Genomic DNA, 23,157 nt, shown 5'->3' with positions numbered 1-23,157 from the left:
TGAGGCCACAATTTAAGGCCCCAGGGTCACCCAGGCCCAGTGGGGTAGCAATTATACTGGCTCAATCTTTTGATCTCCACCAGATTAAATAAAGTTGAGAGAGATCCAGAGAGCAGATGGGAACATCTCCCTCTCTCTCTACCTATTCATTGTGTAGCCTATAGATTAGGGTTAGGTCTTTCCTATCCAAGGTGTACTTCACCAATAAATCTACTTAGTGTTTCGTTCAACAAGAATCTCCCTGTGTCTTCTCTAAACAGCTGCAACAACTAAACTCTGCATTCTGCTCTGCAACTGGAGTGGGTCACTTCTTTAGCGCTCCGCTAATTAATCACAAATCCCATCCTGGGCAAATGACAACCTCCAACAGGGGGAACAACGCCTTCTGTTCTCCAAGGAACGGGCAGCCCAGGCTGTACTGGTGAGTGAATTGCGGCAGGGACATCTGGGGCAAAGGGGCCGGCTGGTGGGTGGAGGCCTGGATGGGGGTGAGCGGTGTGGATGGAGGCAGCCCTTGGGAGAGGACAAAAAAGCCAGAGGGCGGTGGGCGGATCTGGGGCAGGACGAGGGAAGCCTGCCCCCCCATTGGGGCCTGGGGTGTCTTCATCCTGCTCTCTGTTCCCTCCAGGACGAGAGGGACCATATTTTGGAGGACCCCGTGACCCACCACCTCTTCTCTCTGCGCACAGAGGCCATCGCCTTCTTGAGGTATGTCGCGGGGGGGGGGATCGGTCTTCGGAGCAGGAAGGCGGGAAGGAGTGGGGTGGCCAGTGGTGGGACACACACACACACACACACCCCGGAGAATGTCAGGGAGGCCGAGAAGAGTCCAAGTGGAGGGCAGAGGCCGTGGGGAGCCCAAGGGGCAAGCAGGGGGAGGGAGCAGCTTGCCGCTCCGTGTCTGTCTTGCAAAAGTGGCAACCCAAGCCTCGGGTGCTACTTCTCGGAGCAGAGGCGGCTTTTGCATGGACTTTGGCGACAGGCCCCACGGCTCTGCTAATTCCGGCCAGTCCGCTTTCTTACTCTCTTGCGCGGCTGACACTTTCCTGGAGGCATGAGGGCAATGGCAGGTCTTTCTTGGAGGCGAGGTCCAGACAGAGCCCCTCAGACAAGGCATGGCCTCGCTCCGCTGGGAGGAGCAGCGTGCCAGAAGGGAGGGACACACGCAACCAGCTCATGGGGCCAAGAGGTGCCTCGGAAGGTCTCTCCAGCTCCAGGGGGGATTTGACAAAGCACCCCTCTTCCCCCCCCCCCAGCACAGCACGCTATCCCGGGGGTCTCCCTTGCCTTCAAAAAAAGAAGGAAGATTGTGAGTCCCCATCTTCTCCTTTCTTTTGCTCTGGAACCCACTTTGGGGGTTTTTGTTCCTTGAAGAGGCAACTGGGGAGAGCCAGGAATAAAAGAGGAGGCCCCTCCCTGAGGTTTCCCCTTCTGGTTTCCCCCAGGGGTGCCTCTGCCCCCCTCTTTCCTCCTGGTCCCAAGGAGGATTTGCACGGGCTCCCCTTGATGGAGGGACCTGCCTCTAGGAACCCCTTCAGGGTATGTTCAGGAAGGGAGGAGAGTTCTGGGGTCCAGCAAGCGGTGCTAAGTTTATGCAGGATGGTCCTGCAGGGACGAGGATCCTTTAAGGGCTTTCCTCCTGCTATGAGGTGAGGATTTAGTTAAGGTGTGTAAGGATCAGGTGGAGCAGGGAGCTGAGTCAGAGCAGCAGGGCTTTCAGGGGAAGTGAGAGGCTCTCTTATGATCTTCTATAAGGTAAACCCTGTGTGTATATGTATATATATGTTGTTCTTGAGTTGTAGAGTTTTACGTGCTGAGTTTTTACCAAATATTTGGGTGCGGTTAGTGAGCTTCATTTGGTGGTTAATGCCCTCGTTTTCTTAGATCTTTTTGAAAAATGAGAAGGTTTGGAGAAAGCTTTCTGGAAATGACTCTTATTAGCAAGCATATAGAAGCATGCAGGCAGGTGGTCTTCCCAGAGGGCCCCCCTCCCCTCAGGGGAATATCTCACAGTGCTCCCCTGAAGTTTCCCATTCAAACGCAAACCAGGGCACCTCCATGAGTTTGTACAAGTCCCTTTTAAAGCTAGCCAAGCTAGTGGCCATCACCACATTATGTGCTGTGTGAAAAAGTCCTTCCTTCTGTTGGTCCTGGAATTCTAGACGTTAGGTTTCATGGGGTGGCCTCTGTTTCTAGTGTTGTGAGAGCGGGAGAAAAATCTGCCGGACCGGGACAATACAATGTCCTTTACCATTTAGCCCAGCCTCGGGTCACTGGAATACACAAAGTGGCCACAGGAGGGCACCCTTTTGTCTCTCCAGCAAAATGCATTGTTCTTTGGCATTCCTATAGCCTAGCCTCGGCTTGCAGCAATGTACAAAGTGGCCACAGGAGGGCACGCTTTTGTCTCTCCAGCAAAATGCATTGTTCTTTGGCATTCCTATAGCCTAGCCTCGGCTTGCAGCAATGTACAAAGTGGCCACAGGAGGGGCACCCTTTTGTCTCTCCAGCAAAATGCATTGTTCTTTGGCATTCCTATAGCCTAGCCTCGGCTTGCAGCAATGTACAAAGTGGCCACAGGAGGGCACCCTTTTGTCTCTCCAGCAAAATGCATTGTTCTTTGGCATTCCTATAGCCTAGCCTCGGCTTGCAGCAATGTACAAAGTGGCCACGGAAGGGCACCCTTTTGTCTCTCCAGCAAAATGCATTGTTCTTTGGCATTCCTATAGCCTAGCCTAGGCTTGCAGCAATGTACAAAGTGGCCACGGAAGGGCACCCTTTTGTCTCTCCAGCAAAATGCATTGTTCTTTGGCATTCCTATAGCCTAGCCTCGGCTTGCAGCAATGTACAAAGTGGCCACAGAAGGGCAACCGTTTGCCACACCAGGAAGATGCATTGCCTGTACAATTCCTGTAGCCTAGACTCAGCTCACCGCAGTGCACAGAGTGGCCACAGGAGGGCACCCTTTGCTGCACCTGGAAAATGCAATGCCCATTGCCATTCCTGTAGCCTAGACTCAGCTTACTGCAGTGCACAAAGTGGCCCAAACAGGGCATCCTCTTGCCACACCAGGAAGATGCATTGACCATCGCCCACTTTGTACATTGAGCAAGCCAAGGTTAGGCTAAAGGAATGCCAAAGAATAATGCATCTTCCTGGAGTGACAAAAGGGTGCCCTCCTGTGGCCACTTTTTGCACTGCCATGGGCTGAGACTGAGCTATATCTATGGCAAAGAACAATGCATTTCCCCGGTGCTTCAAAAATGGTGCCCTCCGGTGGCCTCTTTTTGCACTGCATGGAGCTGAGCCTAGGGTACAGGAATGGCATTGCGCAATGCATTTTCCTCATGTGGCAAAAGGGTGTCCTCTGGTGGCAACATTGTGCACTGCAGGAAGATGACGCCAGGCTACATGAATGGCAATTGGCAATGCATTTTCCTGGTGTTGCAAAAGGGTGCCCTCCTGTGGCCACTTTCTGCACTGCAGTGAGTTGAGGCTAGGCTACAGGAATGGCAATGGGCAATGCATTTTCCTGGTATGGCAAAAGGGTGCCCTCCTGTGGCCACTTTTCTGCACTGCTGCCAGGTGAGGATTTGCTGTATGAATGACAAAGTGTAATGCATCTTCTTGCTGTGGTAAAAGGGTGCCCTCCTGTGGCCACTTTTCTGCACTGCAGCCAGGTGAGGATTTGCTGTATGAATGACAAAGTGTAATGCATCTTCCTGTTGTGGCAAAAGGGAGCCCTCCTGTGGCCACTTTTCTGCACTGCTGCCAGGTGAGGATTTGCTGTATGAATGACAAAGTGTAATGCATCTTCCTGTTGTGGCAAAAGGGAGCCCTCCTGTGGCCACTTTTCTGCACTGCTGCCAGGTGAGGATTTGCTGTATGAATGACAAAGAGCAATGCATTTTCCTGGTGTGGCAAAAGAGTGCCCTCCTGTGGTCACTTTCTGCACTGCAGTGAGTTGAGGCTAGGCTATATGTATGGCAATGGGCAGTACATTTTCCTGGTGTGGTAAAAAGGTGCCCTCCTGTGGCCACTTTTCTGCACTGCAGCCAAGTGAGGATTTGCTGTATGAATGACAAAGTGTAATACATTTTCCTTCTCTGGCAAAAGAGTGCCCTCCTGTGGCCACTTTTCTGCACTGCAGCCAGGTGAGGATTTGCTGTATGAATGACAAAGTGTAATGCATCTTCCTGTTGTGGCAAAAGGGAGCCCTCCTGTGGCCACTTTTCTGCACTGCTGCCAGGTGAGGATTTGCTGTATGAATGACAAAGAGCAATGCATTTTCCTGGTGTGGCAAAAGAGTGCCCTCCTGTGGTCACTTTCTGCACTGCAGTGAGTTGAGGCTAGGCTATATGTATGGCAATGGGCAGTACATTTTCCTGGTGTGGTAAAAAGGTGCCCTCCTGTGGCCACTTTTCTGCACTGCAGCCAAGTGAGGATTTGCTGTATGAATGACAAAGTGTAATACATTTTCCTTCTCTGGCAAAAGAGTGCCCTCCTGTGGCCACTTTTCTGCACTGCAGCCAGGTGAGGATTTGCTGTATGAATGACAAAGTGTAATGCATCTTCCTGTTGTGGCAAAAGGGAGCCCTCCTGTGGCCACTTTTCTGCACTGCTGCCAGGTGAGGATTTGCTGTATGAATGACAAAGAGCAATGCATTTTCCTGGTGTGGCAAAAGGGAGCCCTCCTGTGGCCACTTTCTGCACTGCAGTGAGTTGAGGCTAGGCTACAGGAATGGCAATGGGCAATGCATTTTCCTGGTGTGGCAAAAGAGTGCCCTCCTGTGGCCACTTTTCTGCACTGCAGCCAGGTGAGGATTTGCTGTACGAATGACAAAGTGTAATGCGTTTTCCTGGTGTGGCAAAAGAGTGCCCTCCTGTGGTCACTTTCTGCACTGCAGCGAGTTGAGGCTAGGCTATATGTATGGCAATGGGCAGTACATTTTCCTGGTGTGGTAAAAAGGTGCCCTCCTGTGGCTACCTTTCCGCACTGCAGCCAAGTGAGGATTTGCTGTATGAATGACAAAGTGTAATGCATCTTCCTGGTGTGGTAAAAGGGTGCCCTCCTGTGGCCACTTTTCTGCACTGCAGCCAGGTGAGGATTTGCTGTATGAATGACAAAGTGTAATGCATCTTCCTGTTGTGGCAAAAGGGAGCCCTCCTGTGGCCACTTTTCTGCACTGCTGCCAGGTGAGGATTTGCTGTATGAATGACAAAGAGCAATGCATTTTCCTGTTTTTGCAAAAGGGTGCCCTCCTGTGGCCACTTTCTGCACTGCAGTGAGTTGAGGCTAGGCTACAGGAATGGCAATGGGGAATGCATTTTCCTGGTGTGGCAAAAGAGTGCCCTCCTGTGGTCACTTTCTGCACTGCAGCGAGTTGAGGCTAGGCTATATGTATGGCAATGGGCAGTACATTTTCCTGGTGTGGTAAAAAGGTGCCCTCCTGTGGCTACCTTTCCGCACTGCAGCCAAGTGAGGATTTGCTGTATGAATGACAAAGTGTAATGCATCTTCCTGGTGTGGTAAAAGGGTGCCCTCCTGTGGCCACTTTTCTGCACTGCAGCCAGGTGAGGATTTGCTGTATGAATGACAAAGTGTAATGCATCTTCCTGTTGTGGCAAAAGGGAGCCCTCCTGTGGCCACTTTTCTGCACTGCAGCCAGGTGAGGATTTGCTGTATGAATGACAAAGAGCAATGCATTTTCCTGGTGTGGCAAAAGAGTGCCCTCCTGTGGCCACTTTTCTGCACTGCAGCCAGGTGAGGATTTGCTGTATGAATGACAAAGTGTAATGCATTTTCCTGGTGTGGCAAAAGAGTGCCCTCCTGTGGCCACTTTTCTGCACTGCAACCAAGTGAGGGTTTGCTGTATGAATGACAAAGTGTAATGCATTTTCCTACTCTGGCAAAAGGGAGCCCTCCTGTGGCCACTTTTCTGCACTGCAGCCAGGTGAGGATTTGCTGTATGAATGACAAAGAGCAATGCATTTTCCTGGTGTGGCAAAAGAGTGCCCTCCTGTGGTCACTTTCTGCACTGCAGTGAGTTGAGGCTAGGCTATATGTATGGCAATGGGCAGTACATTTTCCTGGTGTGGTAAAAAGGTGCCCTCCTGTGGCCACTTTTCTGCACTGCAGCCAAGTGAGGATTTGCTGTATGAATGACAAAGTGTAATACATTTTCCTTCTCTGGCAAAAGAGTGCCCTCCTGTGGCCACTTTTCTGCACTGCAGCCAGGTGAGGATTTGCTGTATGAATGACAAAGTGTAATGCATTTTCCTTCTCTGGCAAAAGGGAGCCCTCCTGTGGCCACTTTCTGCACTGCAGTGAGTTGAGGCTAGGCTACAGGAATGGCAATGGGCAATGCATTTTCCTGGTGTGGCAAAAGAGTGCCCTCCTGTGGCCACTTTTCTGCACTGCAGCCAGGTGAGGATTTGCTGTATGAATGACAAAGAGCAATGCATTTTCCTGGTGTGGCAAAAGGGAGCCCTCCTGTGGCCACTTTTCCGCACTGCAGCCAAGTGAGGATTTGCTGTATGAATGACAAAGTGTAATGCATCTTCCTGGTGTGGTAAAAGGGTGCCCTCCTGTGGCCACTTTTCTGCACTGCAGCCAGGTGAGGATTTGCTGTATGAATGACAAAGTGTAATGCATCTTCCTGTTGTGGCAAAAGGGAACCCTCCTGTGGCCACTTTTCTGCACTGCTGCCAGGTGAGGATTTGCTGTATGAATGACAAAGAGCAATGCATTTTCCTGGTGTGGCAAAAGGGAGCCCTTCTGTGGCCACTTTCTGCACTGCAGTGAGTTGAGGCTAGGCTACAGGAATGGCAATGGGCAATGCATTTTCCTGGTGTGGCAAAAGAGTGCCCTCCTGTGGCCACTTTTCTGCACTGCAGCCAGGTGAGGATTTGCTGTATGAATGACAAAGAGCAATGCATTTTCCTGGTGTGGCAAAAGCGTGCCCTCCTGTGGCCACTTTTCTGCACTGCAGCCAGGTGAGGATTTGCTGTATGAATGACAAAGTGTAATGCATTTTCCTGGTGTGGCAAAAGAGTGCCCTCCTGTGGCCACTTTTCTGCACTGCAGCCAGGTGAGGATTTGCTGTATGAATGACAAAGTGTAATACATTTTCCTTCTCTGGCAAAAGGGAGCCCTCCTGTGGCCACTTTCTGCACTGCAGTGAGTTGAGGCTAGGCTACAGGAATGGCAATGGGCAATGCATTTTCCTGGTGTGGCAAAAGAGTGCCCTCCTGTGCCCACGTTTCTGCACTGCAGCCAGGTGAGGATTTGCTGTATGAATGACAAAGAGCAATGCATTTTCCTGGTGTGGCAAAAGGGTGCCCTCCTGTGGCCACTTTTCTGCACTGCTGCCAGGTGAGGATTTGCTGTATGAATGACAAAGAGCAATGCATTTTCCTGGTGTGGCAAAAGAGTGCCCTCCTGTGGCCACTTTTCTGCACTGCAGCCAGGTGAGGATTTGCTGTATGAATGACAAAGTGTAATGCATTTTCCTGGTGTGGCAAAAGAGTGCCCTCCTGTGGCCACTTTTCTGCACTGCAGCCAGGTGAGGATTTGCTGTATGAATGACAAAGAGCAATGCATTTTCCTGGTGTGGCAAGAGAGTGCCCTCCTGTGGCCACTTTTCTGCACTGCAGCCAGGTGAGGATTTGCTGTATGAATGACAAAGTGTAATGCATTTTCCTGGTGTGGCAAAAGAGTGCCCTCCTGTGGTCACTTTCTGCACTGCAGTGAGTTGAGGCTAGGCTATATGTATGGCAATGGGCAGTACATTTTCCTGGTGTGGTAAAAAGGTGCCCTCCTGTGGCCACCTTCCCGCACTGCAGCCAGGTGAGGATTTGCTGTATGAATGACAAAGTGTAATGCATCTTCCTGGTGTGGTAAAAGGGTGCCCTCCTGTGGCCACTTTTCTGCACTGCAGCCAGGTGAGGATTTGCTGTATGAATGACAAAGTGTAATGCATTTTCCTTCTCTGGCAAAAGGGAGCCCTCCTGTGGCCACTTTCTGCACTGCAGTGATTTGAGACTAGGCTATATGTATGGCAATGGGCAATGCATTTTCCTGTTTTTGCAAAAGGGTGCCCTCCTGTGGCCACTTTTCTGCACTGCAGCCAGGTGAGTATTTGCTGTATGAATGACAAAGTGTAATGCATTTTCCTTCTCTGGCAAAAGGGAGCCCTCCTGTGGCCACTTTCTGCACTGCAGTGATTTGAGACTAGGCTATATGTATGGCAATGGGCAATGCATTTTCCTGGTGCGGCAAAAGGGTGCCCTCCTGTGGCCACTTTTCTGCACTGCAGCCAGGTGAGGATTTGCTGTATGAATGACAAAGTGTAATGCATTTTCCTTCTCTGGCAAAAGGGAGCCCTCCTGTGGCCACTTTCTGCACTGCAGTGATTTGAGACTAGGCTATATGTATGGCAATGGGCAATGCATTTTCCTGGTGCGGCAAAAGAGTGCCCGCCTGTGGCCACTTTTCCGCACTGCAGTGAGCTGAGGCTGGGCTACAGGAATGGCAATGGGCAATGCATCTTCCTGTGTGGCAAAAGGGTGCTGCATCTGGAAGATGCAGCAAACATATTTTTAGATCGAGACAAACTTACATCACTGGGCGATTTACAACAAAATAAAAACAGAAAGTAAAACTTGAGTTAAAACAAAAGCAAAAAGTTTTAAAACTTAGAACAATTAATTTTTTAAAGAATCTTTTAAAACAGTTTTAAAACCACTAAAACAATATTAATTAAAAGCCTTTTTGCTCTGCACTGAGCTGGGGCTGGTTACAAGCATGCCAAAGAACAATGCATTTTTCTGGTGCAGCAAAAGGGTGCCCTCCTGTGGCCACTCTGTGCACTGCAGGAAGCTGAGGCTAGGCTAGGAGGTGGCACCCTTTTGCCATGCCTGGAAAATGCATTTGCCATTCATATGGCCCAGCCTCAGGTCACTGGAATTCTCAAAGAAGCCACAGGAGGGCACCCTTTTGTCTCTCCAGCAAAATGCATTGTTCTTTGGCATTCCTATAGCCTAGCCTCGGCTTGCAGCAATGTACAAAGTGGCCACGGAAGGGCAACCTTCTGCCACACCAGGAAGATGCATTGGCCATTGCCATTCATATAGCCTAGCCTCAGCTCACTGCAGTGCACAGAGTGGCCACAGGAGGGCACCGTTTTGCTGCTCCAGAAAAATGCATTCTTCTTTGCTGTGCCTATAGCCAGCCCCAGCTCACTGCAGTGCACAAAGTTTTTTAATTAATATTGTTTCAGTGGTTTTAATATTTTAAAATATTCTTTTAAAAAAATTTAAATTGTTGTAAGGTTTTAAATTTTTTATTCTTGTTTTAACTAATGTTTTACTTTCTGTTTTAATATTTTAAAATATTCTTTTTAAAAAATTTAAATTGTTGTAAGGTTTTAGCACTTAGCACTTACATTTATATACCGCTCTATAGCCGAAGCTCTCTAAGCGGTTTACAATGATTTAGCATATTGCCCCCAACATTCTGGGTACTTTTTTTGTTCTTGTTTTATCTAATGTTTTACTTTCTGTTTTTATTTTATTGTAAACCTCCAGGAGACGTAAGTTTTGGTTGGTATAAAAATATGTTAGTTAAATAAATAAGTAAGTAAATAAATAAATAATAAAGTGGACACAGGTGGGCCTTTTTCCACACCAGGAAGATGCATTGACCATTGCCATACATATAGCCTAGCCTCACCTGGCTGCAGTGCAGAAAAACGGCCACAGGAGGGCACCCTTTTGCCACACCAGGAAATGGCATTGTTCATTGTCATACATATAGCCTAGTCTCAGCTTCCTGCAATGCACAGAGTGTCCACAGGAGGGCACCCTTTTGCCACACCAGGAAGATGCATTGCCCATTGCCATACATATAGCCTAGCCTCACCTGGCTGCAGTGCAGAAAAGTGGCCACAGGAGGGCACCCTTTTACCACACCAGGAAGATGCATTGACCATTGCCATTCCTGTAGCCTAGCCTCAGCTTCCTGCAGTGCACAGATTGGCCACAGGAGGGCACCTTTTTGTAGCACCAGGAGAACGCATTTTGTAGCACCAGGAGAATGCCTATAGCCAGCCCTGGCTCACTGCAGTGCAGAAAGTGGCCCCAGAAGGGCACCCTTTTGCTGCTCCTGGAAAATGCATTGCCCATTGCCATTCCTGTAGCCTAGTCTCAGCTCCCTGCCATGCAAAAAGGGGCCACCGGAAGGCACCATTTTCGAAGCACCAGGAAAATGCATTATTCATTTCCATACATATAGCCTAGTCTCAGCCCATGGGAGTGCAACAAGTGGCCACAGAAGGGTACCCTTTTGTTGCACCAGGAGTTGGCACCCTTTTGCCATGCCAGGAAAATGCATTGTCCTTTGCCATTCATATAGCCCAGCCTCAGGTCACTGGAATTCACAAAGTGGCCACAGGAGGGCACCCTTTTGTTCCTCCAGGAAAATTCATTGCCCATTGCCATTCATGTAGCCTAGCTCCCTGCAGTGCATAATGTGGCCACAGGAGGGCACCCTTTTGCTGCACCAGGAAAAAGATTCTTTACAGTCATGGGAGAAGTGGACAAGTATTTATTTAGATAATACTCCCCAGTCAATAAACCAAACAAAGTGTGTATTTCCTTCTTTCCAAACAGACATTGACAGAAAAGGTTTCCGAAGCACCTGGTGCTGAGCTCTTTCTTTTACAAGGGGGTGTGTGTTAATTTAAGTGTCCAGCCCATCTTCAGATGCTAGCAGAGGACCATCCCAGGGGCTGAGAAATAGATAGTAGCAGCTTAACCTGCGCAGAGCATCTGCGTTCTGGTACCTGATTGCTCCCCTCACCCCCTGCCATGGCCCCCCTCCCCTCCAAGATCTCCCCACCCTCACCTGAGCCCCACTCCTCCTGCTCCTCCTCCTCCATCCCTCCACTCCACCCCCCTCACCCCTCTTGGTCGCGGCTGCAGTGTTGCTGGCGCCTATTGGCCAAGCTGCAGCTCTCCTATCCCCAGAGACCTCCCCACCCTCACCCCAGCCCCACTCCTCCTCCTCCCCACAGGAGCAGCAGCAGAAGTGGTTGACTGGGCCCTTCCTCACTGCCACGGCTGCCATGGTCACTTGTTCCCCTCCAGCTGCTGACAGGCCCCGTCCCGTCCCTTGCCTCCCTCCGCCTCGGTAGCCCCAAACTGCAGCAGCGGTTGACTCGGCCCCCCCTTGCTGCCACCACCACCACCATGGCCGCTCGTTCTCCTCAGGCCACTGACAGGCTCGTCCCGTCCCTCCCCCTCCCTTCTTTCTCTCTCTTTCTCTCTCCTCCTCTCGCTCTCCCCTCCCCTCCCTCCCTGAGTTCACAGATCTTGTTCATCTTGTTTCCTCCTCTAATTCACAGGAGGACGGCCTCCTTCTTCTCAAGGGGCTTTTCTCCCCCCCTCACAACCCCCCCTTCGCAGACCCCTGCCCACTCTCCTTTTAGAGAGAGAGATCCCTCTCCTCTCCAATCAAGGACATCTTCCGACCAGTAACAGTTGCATTCCAAAGGACCGTAACCATCACCGGCTCCTCCTGATATACTTGGCTGGCCCAGAGTCACCCAGTGAGTTGAGCTCGGCACACCATTTTTCATCCCAATATTTCGCTTCTGATGGAAATGGCTGAAGTCCTAGTGTGGGGTGCATGCTTTTGACCTCAGCACCCAGGCAGTGTTAAGCCGGGGTAGTACTAAACCCGAGCAGAAATGGATTGATTGTTTGCATTTCTTCTATACCACCTGATCTGAAATGCTTCCAGAGCTCAGTAAAGTGTCTGGGGAGGCAGCTGAGGGTTTCCTCTGTTGGATTTCCCAGGGGTGCCTCTGCCCCCCTCTTTCGATACCAGGGGGCTCCATCTCCATCGGGTGGCGGGGGGCTGGATTTTTAACGCCAATGCCCCGGGGGGGGGCTGCTTCTGTGGCCTCACTCGTGCCCCCCTTCTCTGTCCGTCTGATTCCTTCTCCCCACTCCCTCGCCCACATCACGTTTCAAATGTGTGCATTGTTATTTAGATAATTGTTGGTCGTTTGTTTTGAGGAGCTTATTTGTTGATTTGATAGAGGAACTGCTTTGGGAACTCTTCTTGAAAAGTGGTCTCTAAATATTTGTCGTATTTGTGTTTGTATTATTTCTATAACCCCCCAAATGGACGTCTTTGGGTGGTGGGATGTTGAGAGGGTGCTGGGATTCAGTCTGTCTCCACACAGTGTAAGCGAAGGAGTCTGAATAAGTGCGAATCTTGTACCAGTCGTGTTCATCACATGTGCCTACGAGAGATGCAAATGTAGCCAACTCATGATCTATTTATGATTAAGTGGTGCAGCAGGGAAATGCTTGACTGACAAGCAGAAGGTTGCCCATTTGAATCCCGCTGGTACTATATCGGGCAGCAGTGATATAGGAAGGGAATAATCTCATGCTGTGCGGGAGGAGGCCATGGTCAACCCCTCCTGCATTCAAAGACAACCACAGGGCTCTGTGGGCGCCAGGAGTTGAAATCAACTTGACAGCACACTTTGCCTTCTCCTTACTTCCCACTGCAGAGTCAGTCAATGTGCAATCTTGAGTTTTACTGCCAAGTCCCCACAGGCTGAACCAGTTAGAGACTTTGGGATTTTGGAGCGTGGTTTCTGCCTTCAGCTGTAGTGTGTGATTTGGGGGGAATATACACACAGCTGAATGTGGGCCTATTGGGGTGCTGGTGAGTTGCACAGATTCCTCATGTCTGCCACAATTTGCTTCACTTTCTGTTTTGCTGTAGTATGCAGTCTGTCTGCCCCTCAGTCGGTTCTCCCTTCCACAGCCTGACCACACTGGTGCAGCAGAGTGGTTCCGAGACCGAGCTATGAATTAATACGTTTCTGGCACAAAACTAGCCTCTGCCAAGAACTCTCCCCCCCCCCAATGTGCATTAGCTAACCATACTGGCCTACCTTACAGGGTTGTTGTAAGGGCTGCAACAGGATTGTGTGTGTGAAACACTTTTGAATGCTCTCAAAAAGACTAAGTTGTATAATACGATTGCTGCTCTCTAGAGATCAGTGCAGCCCTTGTGCAGTTCACAGGTGGCGAATACCCTGAGCTGCAATCCTGTGCATGCTTGCTGGGGAGAAAACGCTGTTGAAGTCAGTGGCCTCTCCTTCTTCGTAAACGTGCCTCAGATGGTGCTGGGTATCGGTCACCTGTCGTGGAAGAGATCTGTGGCTGAAGAAGCCTCTCGATTCCCTTAAGACTGACACTGCTTTATTCTGTCAAGCATTCGGTGCAAAGGTTTGTGTGAGTGGAGAGAGATCCCTGGCCTCTCCAGGTGGGGCTGGGAAAGATGGCTACTAGGTGTCCCGAAGAACTGCTGCCGGTCAGTGTAGTAGACCAGCGCTGCACAACTTCGGCCCTCCAGCTGTTAAACTACAGTGTCCATCATCCCTGACTCTTGGCCATTAAAGCTAGGGATGATGAGAGTTGTAGTCCCACAACAGCTGAAGGACCAAAGCAGCAACTCTGACTGGCAGCATTTCTTTGGGGCATCCCGTAGCAGTCTTTCCCAGCCCCACCTGGAGATGCCAGGGATCGAACCTGGAACCTTCTTCTGCAAAGCAGATGCTCGCCCACCTGGGGGTAGACACTGGAGGGACCAAGGGTTGGACTCCGGATAAGGCAGCCCCCACATTCGATTTATGCCACTGGAGATCTGGTCAGCCTGTATGCAAATTATTTCCACCACCTGAAAAGAAAGAGCAGTAAGAGCCACTGGAGGGAGGCTGTGCTGGGGATGGATAGGGCCAATGGCTCTCCCCCTACTAAATGTCAGAGAATCACCACTTTCAAAGGTGCCTCTTTCCCCTCATTTAGCAGGGAATGAGAAGCGCTTCAGTGTTCTTCTCTATCATGCTACAGTGAAGCCATCCCATCTCTCTTCTAGCCTGGCCCACCTCACACGGATATTGTGAGGATAAAAAAGGAGATATCCCTTCCTGAGCATAGGGAGGCACCTATAGAATTGTGCATGATATGTGAAAACCAGCACAGACTTCTTTCCCCCCCAAAGGGAAAACACATCAAGGAAGAAAACAGGGCCTGGCTGATTTGCAGATATTCCATACTGACAAAAATACCCAGGAAATGAGATGGAATCCTGACTGCAGACCCACCTCCCTCCCTCCAGAACTTACATCAACCAGAGCAGGTCCGCTTGGTGGTTCTTCCACGATCAGAGCAGTCCTTGGGGGCTGGCCATTGAGAAGAGTGTTCCCGCTGACAGGGAGTCCCTGGGGTTGTTGACTACAACTCCCATGATCCCCAGCCAAAGGGCACTGCACCTGGGGATGCTGGGAATTGTAGTGAACAACGTCTGGAAATCCCTGTTAGAGGGAACAGTGACTGAGAAGGGGATTTCTCTCTTATTTCAGGCTCTGACCAGATTTCTCTCCATTCCAGCAAGTAATGGGTTGGAGAGTGAAGAGGATGAAAGACCCACCGCGCAAAGTTTGTTCAGACGGAAAAAGAGAGAACAGAGAAGCAAAACCTGCAGCAAAAGAGAAGAACAAGGAGAGACCTTCTGCTTCCCAGCTGGGTGACATCTATAAAACCAGAATCCAAAAAACAAGAGGGAAAGAAGTCCCTGCCCTGCAAGTAGGAAAAACTTCAGTTCTGAACCAAGCTTTCAGCCTCAGTGCAAAATGGACACAGGGAAGCAACCATATAAATGCTTGGAGTGTGGTTTAGTGGGAGTGACTACCTCAATTTACATCAAATGACTCATGCTGGAGATAAACCTTTTAAATGCTTGGAGTGTGGAAAGAGCTAAAGCAGGAGTGGAAATCTTAATTGGCATCAAAGAACCCACACTGTGTAGAAACCATATACGTGCTCAGAGAGTGGAAAGAGCTTCAGCCAGAACGGGAATCCTACTAAACCTCAAAGTACCCACAGTGGAAATGGTGAAGAAATGGGGATTTCTGTTTTAGAATTTCACTTGGAACCATTTGCAACTTGAAGGATTTCAATTAAAACATTAGCCATTTAATTGTCTATTGGCCATATATGGTAAGCTTGAATCACAGTACATTTGAATCTGAATGGATCTTCTGCTTTCTTCTGTTTTCTTTCTTCTGCTTTCTTTTTTTTAGATGTATCCTTGAGTGTTTAAAATCCCTTGAGAGCAATAAAAGTGAAAAGGATTAATTCAGTATTTGTGCTTTTAAAAATCCCAACCTCCTCTGAACATGTCCCAAGCATATTTCCCCTAGTACCTTTTCTGCTCTCAAAAGGAGTGTGTGTAGCTCATTTCAGTGGCAGGATTGTGTATGTAAAATGAGGTATCTGTCAGTCAGCAGGTCACATGCCTTTATTTCACAGGAGGACAAGCAACAACAAACTTGGTTAGCAGCCCCATAACAAATTGTTCTCTACCCAGCTCACAGCAATGTTAAAGAGACATCAAACATGAAAACGCAAAATAAGAGAAACATTTTAAATCTGCTGCCCCCCTGCCCCCATTTTAAAAGTCTGAAAGGCCTGGCCTTGCTTCTAAAGGAACCAAGTTTGTTCTCGCCTGTTGTTTGTGGCATTGCACGACACCACGACTGATCAGGTGGCGCAGGTCTGTTCAGGCATCGGCCTCTGGTTCCAGTCTCCCGACTGGGGGGAGCTGCAGCCAGATGGAGTCAGCCTTTACTCTGGGCACGGTGGTATTTGGACCACGGGATTTTCTCTCTCTCTCTCTCCCTCCTCATCTTCTCAGCCGTTAGACCAGGGCTGCTCAACTTTGATCCTCAGGCTGTTGGACTACAATTCCCATCATCCCTGAGTGCTGGGCACTGTGGTGGGGGAGGATGGGAGCTGTAGTCCAGCAACCACTGGAGGGTCCAAGCTGGGCACCCCTGCACGAGTCTGTGAGAGCCTACCCGCTCCACTTCTTGGATGTCTGGGCTGTGTCTTCCTTCCTTTCACCCCTGCAAGAGGATCACAGTTGCCAACTCCCACCTTTGCACTGTGCTTCTGCTTCCTCAATGCTCCGCTTTGCTGCAAGAGCCTCTTCTCTGCTGCTCCTCTGGGGTGCCCTGAGCTTGGCCTGGGACTCAGAGGAGCCTCCCGGGGGCAGTCCAGGGTCCCTCAGCAGCACAGGATGCTCTTCAAATGCCCCCCTCCTGCCCCCCAAGCACCAGAGGCTTCCCCAGGGAGGGGCCCAGGCACTCCCCCTGGGAGCTAGGAGGGAGCCCCTCCGTGCCTGCTGGCTCCCTTCCCCCCTCTCTTCCTGGGGGGCCCGGGTGTGTGTGTGTGCTGCAGGGGGGGCTTCTTTTCTTCCTCCCCCCATATAATATGTCCAGCTGCGGGGGGGGGGGCGGGGCTGCTGCGTGGAAGCAGCGTCTCTATCATCCTCCTGCAGGGCCAGAGCGTCGCCCCCTCCTCCCTCCTCCGAGGGAGCGGCCAGAGCAGAATCCAACAGGAGAGGCGAGTCTACCATACCCAGGACCGGACCCGCGAACGGCAGCTGCACGAGCCTCCTCCGGGGGAGCCTCCCGGCTTCTGTCCGCAGAGATCGACGCTCCACTCGGATTCACGCGGGTCCTGGCGGGGAAGGCGGGGGCGCCCCAGGCAGCAGGGCCAGCGCGGAGTCCCCTCTCCAGTCCGCGCGCCAAGCGCCTCCGCCTTCTAATGAGCGCGCCGCCGCCCCGCCCTCAGCCCCACCCCTCTGCGGCGCTCCCGGGATTGGCCGGCGCAGCGGGGGCGGGGCGGGGGTGGGGCGGGCGCCGATTGGCCAGCAGCCGGCCGGAAGAGGCGTGCCCGGGCGGGGCTTCTGCCATAAATCTCGAGGGCGCTTCGGAGGAGGACGTGGCGGCGGCAGCTCCAGCAAGAGACCGAGGAGGCGGCGAAGCAGCAGATGACAGCCCCGGCAGGCAGCCCGGACCCCGCGGCGGCGGAGCGGAGCAGACCCGGAGCAGCTCCGACATTCTCCCGGGACTCGGGGAGGAGAAGCCAGGAGTCCCGCTGCTGGGTGGGTGGCTGGATGGGTGCCTGGAACTCCCCGCCACTGCGGAGAGGATCGTGATGGAAATAAAGATACTCCCCCCCCCCCGCCTGTCTCTTTCTTCCTCGGAGGGGTGTGTGTGTGTGGGGAAGGGGGCTCTCTAGGGAAGGGGGCTACAAGTGCCCCTCTGTAGAGACCTCACTCTGTCTGTGTTTGTGGAGGGGGGTCTCTAGGGAGGGGTGCCCAGGAGAGCCGCCCTCTAGAGAGCTCCTTGTGTGTAGATAGCAGGGATCTCTAGAGCGGGGCGCTCAGGAAAGCCCCTCTCTAGAGACTTGTCTGTGTGTGTGTTTGTTGTGTATAGGTAGTGGGGGTCTCTAGGGAGGGGTGCCCAGGAGAGCCCCTCTCTAGAGATCTCTTTGTGTGTGTGTAGATAGTGGGGATCTGTAGAGAGGGGCGCCCAGGAGAGCCCCTCTCTAGAGATCTCTTTGTGTGTGTGTGTGTGTGTGTGTGCAGATAGTGGGGATCTGTAGAGAGGGGTGCCCAGGAGAGCCCCTCTCTAGAGATCTGTGTGTGTGTAGATAGTGGGGATCTGTAGAGAGGGGCGCCCAGGAGAGCCCCTCTCTAGAGATCTCTTTGTGTGTGTGTGTGTGTGTGTGTGTAGATAGTGGGGATCTCTAGAGAGCGGTGCCCAGGAGAGCCCCTCTCTAGAGATCTCTTTGTGTGTGTGTGTGTGTAGATAGTGGGGATCTGTAGAGATGGGCGCCCAGGAGAGCCCCTCTCTAGAGATCTCTTTGTGTGTGTGTGTGTGTGTAGATAGTGGGGATCTCTAAGAGAGGGGCACCAAGGAGAGCCCCTCTCTAGAGATCTCTTTGAGTGTGTGTGTGTGTAGATAGTGGGGATCTCTAGAGAGGGGTGCCCAGGAGAGCCCCACTCTAGAGATCTCTTTGAGTGTGTGTGTGTGTGTGTGTAGATAGTGGGGATCTCTAGAGAGGGGCGCCCAGGAGAGCCCCTCTCTAGAGATCTCTTTGTGTGTGTGTAGATAGTGGGGATCTGTAGAGAGGGGTGCCCAGGAGAGCCCCTCTCTAGAGATCTGTGTGTGTGTGCATATAGTGGGGATCTGTAGAGAGGGGCGCCCAGGAGAGCCCCTCTCTAGAGATCTCTTTGTGTGTGTGTGTGTGTGTGTGTGTGTGTGTGTGTGTGTGTGTGTAGATAGTGGGGATCTCTAGAGAGCGGTGCCCAGGAGAGCCCCTCTCTAGAGATCTCTTTGTGTGTGTGTGTGTGTGTAGATAGTGGGGATCTGTAGAGATGGGCGCCCAGGAGAGCCCCTCTCTAGAGATCTCTTTGTGTATGTGTGTGTAGATAGTGGGGATCTCTAGAGAGGGGTGCCCAGGAGAGCCCCGCTCTAGAGATCTCTTTGAGTGTGTGTGTGTGTAGATAGTGGGGATCTCTAGAGAGGGGTGCCCAGGAGAGCCCCACTCTAGAGATCTCTTTGAGTGTGTGTGTGTGTGTGTGTAGATAGTGGGGATCTCTAGAGAGGGGCGCCCAGGAGAGCCCCTCTCTAGAGATCTCTTTGTGTGTGTGTGTGTGTGTGTGTAGATAGTGGGGATCTCTAGAGAGGGGCGCCCAGGAGAGCCCCTCTCTAGAGATCTCTTTGTGTGTGTGTGTGTGTGTGTAGATAGTTGGGATCTCTAGAGAGGGGCGCCCGGGAGAGCCCCTCTCTAGAGACTTCTCTCTCTGTGTGTGTGTGTGTCTGTGTGTAGTGGGGATCTCTAGAGAGGCGCGCCCAGGAGAGGCCCTCTCTAGAGACTTCTCTGTGTTTGTGTGTGAATAGATAGAGGGGGTCTCTAGGGTGGGGTGCCCAGGAGAGCCCCTCTCTAGAGACTTGTGTGTGTGTGTGTGTATAGATAGTAGGGGTCTCTAGAGAGGGGCACCCATGAGGGCCCCTCTCTAGAGACTTTGTGTGTGTGTTTGTGTGTGTAGATAGTAAGGGTCTCTAGGGACGGGCGCCCAGGCCTTCTTTAGAGATCCCTATATTTGTATGTTGAGGGGGGTCTCTAGGGAGGGGCATCCCGAGCGCCCCTCTCTAGAGACCTCCCTCTTGCTGGGGGGTCTCTAGGTAGGGGCACCCAGAGCGCCCCTCTCTAGAGACCGCCCTCTCTGTGGGGGGGGTCTCTTGGGAGGGGTGCCCCTCTCTAGAGATCGCCCTTCCGTGGATGGGGGTCTCTAGGGAGGGGCGCCTGGAGCGTCCCTCTCTAGAGACTTACCTCTCGGTTGGGGGGGTTCTCTAGGGAGGGGCACCTGTAGCGCCCCTCTCTCGAGACCGCCCTCTCCGTGTGGGGTTCTCTAGGGAGGGGCGCCCAGAGTGCCCCTCTCTGGTGACCTCCCTCTTGGGGGGGGTTTCTCTAGGGAGGGGCGCCTGGAGCGCCCCTCTCTGGAGACCTCCCTCTCGGTGGGGGGGTCTCTAGGGAGGGGCGCCTGGAGCGCCCCTCTCTGGAGACCTCCCTCTCGGTGGGGGGTTCTCTAGGGAGGGGCGCCCCGAGCGCCCCTCTCTGGAGACCTCCCTCTCGGTGGGGGGTTCTCTAGGGAGGGGCGCCCCGAGCGCCCCTCTCTAGAGACCTCCCTCTCGGTGGGGGGTTCTCTAGGGAGGGGTGCCCCATGTGCCCCTCTTTAGAGACCTCCCTCCCGGGGACGGGGTTCTCTATGGAGGGGCGCCCAGAGTGTCCCTCTCTACAGACTTCCCTCCCGGGGATGGGGGATGGGGGTCTCTAGGGTGGGGTGCCTTGGAGCACCCCTCTCTAGAGACCTTCCTCCCACCAACCCGGGAGGGAAGTCTCTAGAGAGGGACACTCCGGGCGCCCCTCCATAGAGAACCCCGTCCCCGGGAGGGAGGTCTCTAAAGAGGGGCACATGGGGCACCCCTCCCTAGAGACCCCCCCACCGAGAGGGAGGTCTCTAGAGGGGGGCACTCAGGGCACCCCTCCCTAGAGACCCCCCCACCGAGAGGGAGGTCTCTAGAGAGGGGTTCTCCGGGAACCCCTCCCTAGAGACCACCCACCGAGAGGGAGGTCTCTAGAGAGGGGCACTCCTGGGGAGGTGAGGCCTCTAGGGGGAGGGGCACATTTCCAGCAAAAAGTGAGTAATGACCATATGTGCCTCCAGCACCCACTGGTTTTTTAGGTTTTTTACCTTTATGATAGTTCACAAACAGAAAACTGCTGAAGTCAAAGCACAGATAAACTGCATGACTAGTGTAAAGTTTATACACCACATTTTATTAAAATCACAGCTGATTTAATATACAAGCATAAAAAACAGAACTGAATACAAAGCAACAGCAGCAAAGACAATCCTATAAAAGCCTGAGGTCCCTAGAGACCCCCCTCCACAGGAGACAGGTCTCTAGGGAGGACTGCCTCAAGCCCCCCTCTCTAGAGACCTCCCTCTCGGTGGGGGGGGTCTCTAGGGAGGGGTGCACCAAGCCCCCCCTCTAGAGACCTCCCTCTCGGTGGGGGGGGTCTCTAGGGAGGACTGCCTCAAGCCCCCCTCTCTAGAGACCTCCCTCTCGGTGGGGGGTCTCTAGGGAGGGGTGCCCCAAGCCCCCCTCTCTAGAGACCTCCCTCTCGGTGGGGGGGTCTCTAGGGAGGGGTGCCCCAGAGCACCCCCTCTAGAGACCTCCCTCTCGGTGGGGGGGTCTCTAGGGAGGGGTGCCCCAGAGCACCCCCTCTAGAGACCTCCTTCCCGGGGTGGGTCTCTAGGGAGTGGCATCCCGGAGCGCCCCTCTCTAGAGACCTCACTCCCGGGGTGGGGGGAGGGAGGTCTCTAGCGAGGGGCACTCCAAGGCACCCCTCCCTAGAGACCCCCATTCCCCGTCCCTGGGAGGGAGGTCTCTAGAGAGGGACGCTCAGGGCGCCCCTCCCTAGAGAACCCCGTCCCCGGGAGGGAGGTCTCTAGAGAGGGACGCTCGGGGCGCCCCTCCCTAGAGAACCCCCCACCGAGAGGGAGGTCTCTAGAGAGGGACGCTCGGGGCGCCCCTCCCTAGAGAACCCCCCACCGAGAGGAAGGTCTCTAGAGAGGGGCGCTCGGGGCGCCCCTCCCTAGAGAACCCCCCACCGAGAGGGAGGTCTCTAGAGAGGGGCGCTCGGGGCGCCCCTCCCTAGAGAACCCCCCACCGAGAGAGGGAGGTCTCTAGAGAGGGGCGCTCAGGGCGCCCCTCCCTAGAGAACCCGCCACCGAGAGGGAGGTCTCTAGAGAGGGGCGCTCCTCCCTAGAGACCCCCCCACCGAGCGGGAGGTCTCTAGAGAGAGGCACTCTGGGCACCCTTCCCTAGAGACCCCCCTCAACATACAAACAGAAAGGGGTCTCTAAGGAGGGCCAGGGAGCCCCTCCCTAGAGACCCCCGCTATCTACACACACACACACACACAAAGAAGTCTCTAGAGAGGGGCTCTCCTGGGCACCCCTCTCTAGAGATCCCCACTATCGACACACATACACATATCTCTAGAGAGGGGCTCTCCTGGGCGCCCCTCTCTAGAGATCCCCACTACTCTACACACACAAACACACACAGATCTCTAGAGAGGGGCTCTCCTGGGCGCCCCTCTTTAGAGATCCCCACTATCTACACACACAAAGAGATCTCTAGAGAGGGGCTCTCCTGGGCGCCCCTCTCTAGAGATCCCCACTATCTACACACACACACACACACACACACAAAGAGATCTCTAGAGAGGGGCTCTCCTGGGCGCCCCTCTCTACAGATCCCCACTATCTACACACACACACACACACATACAAAGAGATCTCTAGAGAGGGGCTCTCCTGGGCGCCCCTCTCTATAGATCCCCACTATCTACACACACACACACAGATCTCTAGAGAGGGCCTCTCCTGGGCACCCCTCTCTAGAGATCCCCACTATCTACACCCACACACCCACAAAGAGATCTCTAGAGTGGGGCTCTCCTGGGCACCCCTCTCCAGAGATCCCCACTATCTACACACACACACACACACACTCAAAGAGATATCTAGAGAGGGGCTCTCCTGGGCGCCCCTCTCTACAGATCCCCACTATCTACACACACACACACACACACACACACACACACAAACAGATCTCTAGAGAGGGCCTCTCCTGGGCGCCCCTCTCTATAGATCCCCACTATCTACACACACACACACACACAGATCTCGAGAGGGCCTCTCCTGGGCGCCCCTCTCTAGAGATCCCCACTATCTACACCCACACACCCACAAAGAGATCTCTAGAGTGGGGCTCTCCTGGGCACCCCTCTCCAGAGATCCCCACTATCTACACACACACACACACACACACACACTCAAAGAGATATCTAGAGAGGGGCTCTCCTGGGCGCCCCTCTCTACAGATCCCCACTATCTACACACACACACACACACACACAAACAGATCTCTAGAGAGGGGCTCTCCTGGGTGCCCCTCTCTAGAGATCCCCACTATCTACACACACACACACACAGATCTCTAGAGAGGGGCTCTCCTGGGCGCCCCGCTCTAGAGATCTCCACTATCTACACACACACAAAGAGAGAGATATCTCTAGAGAGGGGCTCTCCTGGGCACCCCTCCCTAGAGACCCCCTCCACAAACACAGACAGAGCGAGGTCTCTACAGAGGGGCACTTGTAGCCCCCTTCCCTAGAGAGCCCCCTTCCCCACACACACACACCCCTCCGAGGAACAAAGAGACAGGCGGGGGGGGGGAGTATCTTTATTTCCATCACGATCCTCTCCGCAGGGACGGGAGTTCCAGGCACCCATCCACCCACCCACCCACCCAGCAGCGGGACTCCTGGCTTCTCCTCCCCGAGTCCCGGGAGAATGTCGGAGCTGCTCCGGGTCTGCTCCGCTCCACCGCGGCGGGGTCAGGGCTGCCTGCCGGGGCTGTCATCTGCTGCTTCGCCGCCTCCTCGGTCTCTTGCTGGAGCTGCCGCCGCCACGTCCTCCTCCGAAGCGCCCTCGAGATTTATGGCAGAAGCCTCGCCCGGGCACGCCCCTTCCGGCCGGCTGCTGTCCAATCGGCGCCCGCCCCGCCCCCCGACGCGCTGTCCAATCCCGGGAGCGCCGCAGAGGGGTGGGGCTGAGGGCGGGGCGGCGGCGCGCTC

General features: G+C 53.3%; 2 long non-coding RNA genes across 2 annotated transcripts; one reads left to right on the top strand and one right to left on the bottom strand.

Moving 5' to 3' along the window:
* Positions 1 to 1,655: 1,655 nt before the first annotated feature.
* On the top strand, positions 1,656 to 15,072 carry LOC128336965 (uncharacterized). Its single transcript, XR_008312134.1, has 2 exons — positions 1,656 to 1,755; positions 14,451 to 15,072. It is a non-coding gene; the product is annotated as an uncharacterized LOC128336965 (long non-coding RNA).
* LOC128336964 (uncharacterized) lies at positions 15,042 to 16,709 on the bottom strand. Its single transcript, XR_008312133.1, has 3 exons — positions 16,510 to 16,709; positions 15,294 to 15,386; positions 15,042 to 15,195 (listed from the first exon to the last, which is right to left on the bottom strand). It is a non-coding gene; the product is annotated as an uncharacterized LOC128336964 (long non-coding RNA).
* Positions 16,710 to 23,157: the final 6,448 nt, after the last annotated feature.

Source organism: Hemicordylus capensis, chromosome 14 (genome assembly GCF_027244095.1).
Source record: "Hemicordylus capensis ecotype Gifberg chromosome 14, rHemCap1.1.pri, whole genome shotgun sequence".
In the NCBI taxonomy this organism is placed as follows: Eukaryota; Metazoa; Chordata; class Lepidosauria; order Squamata; family Cordylidae; genus Hemicordylus; species Hemicordylus capensis.
This window is presented reverse-complemented; position numbering and strand designations above follow the sequence as displayed.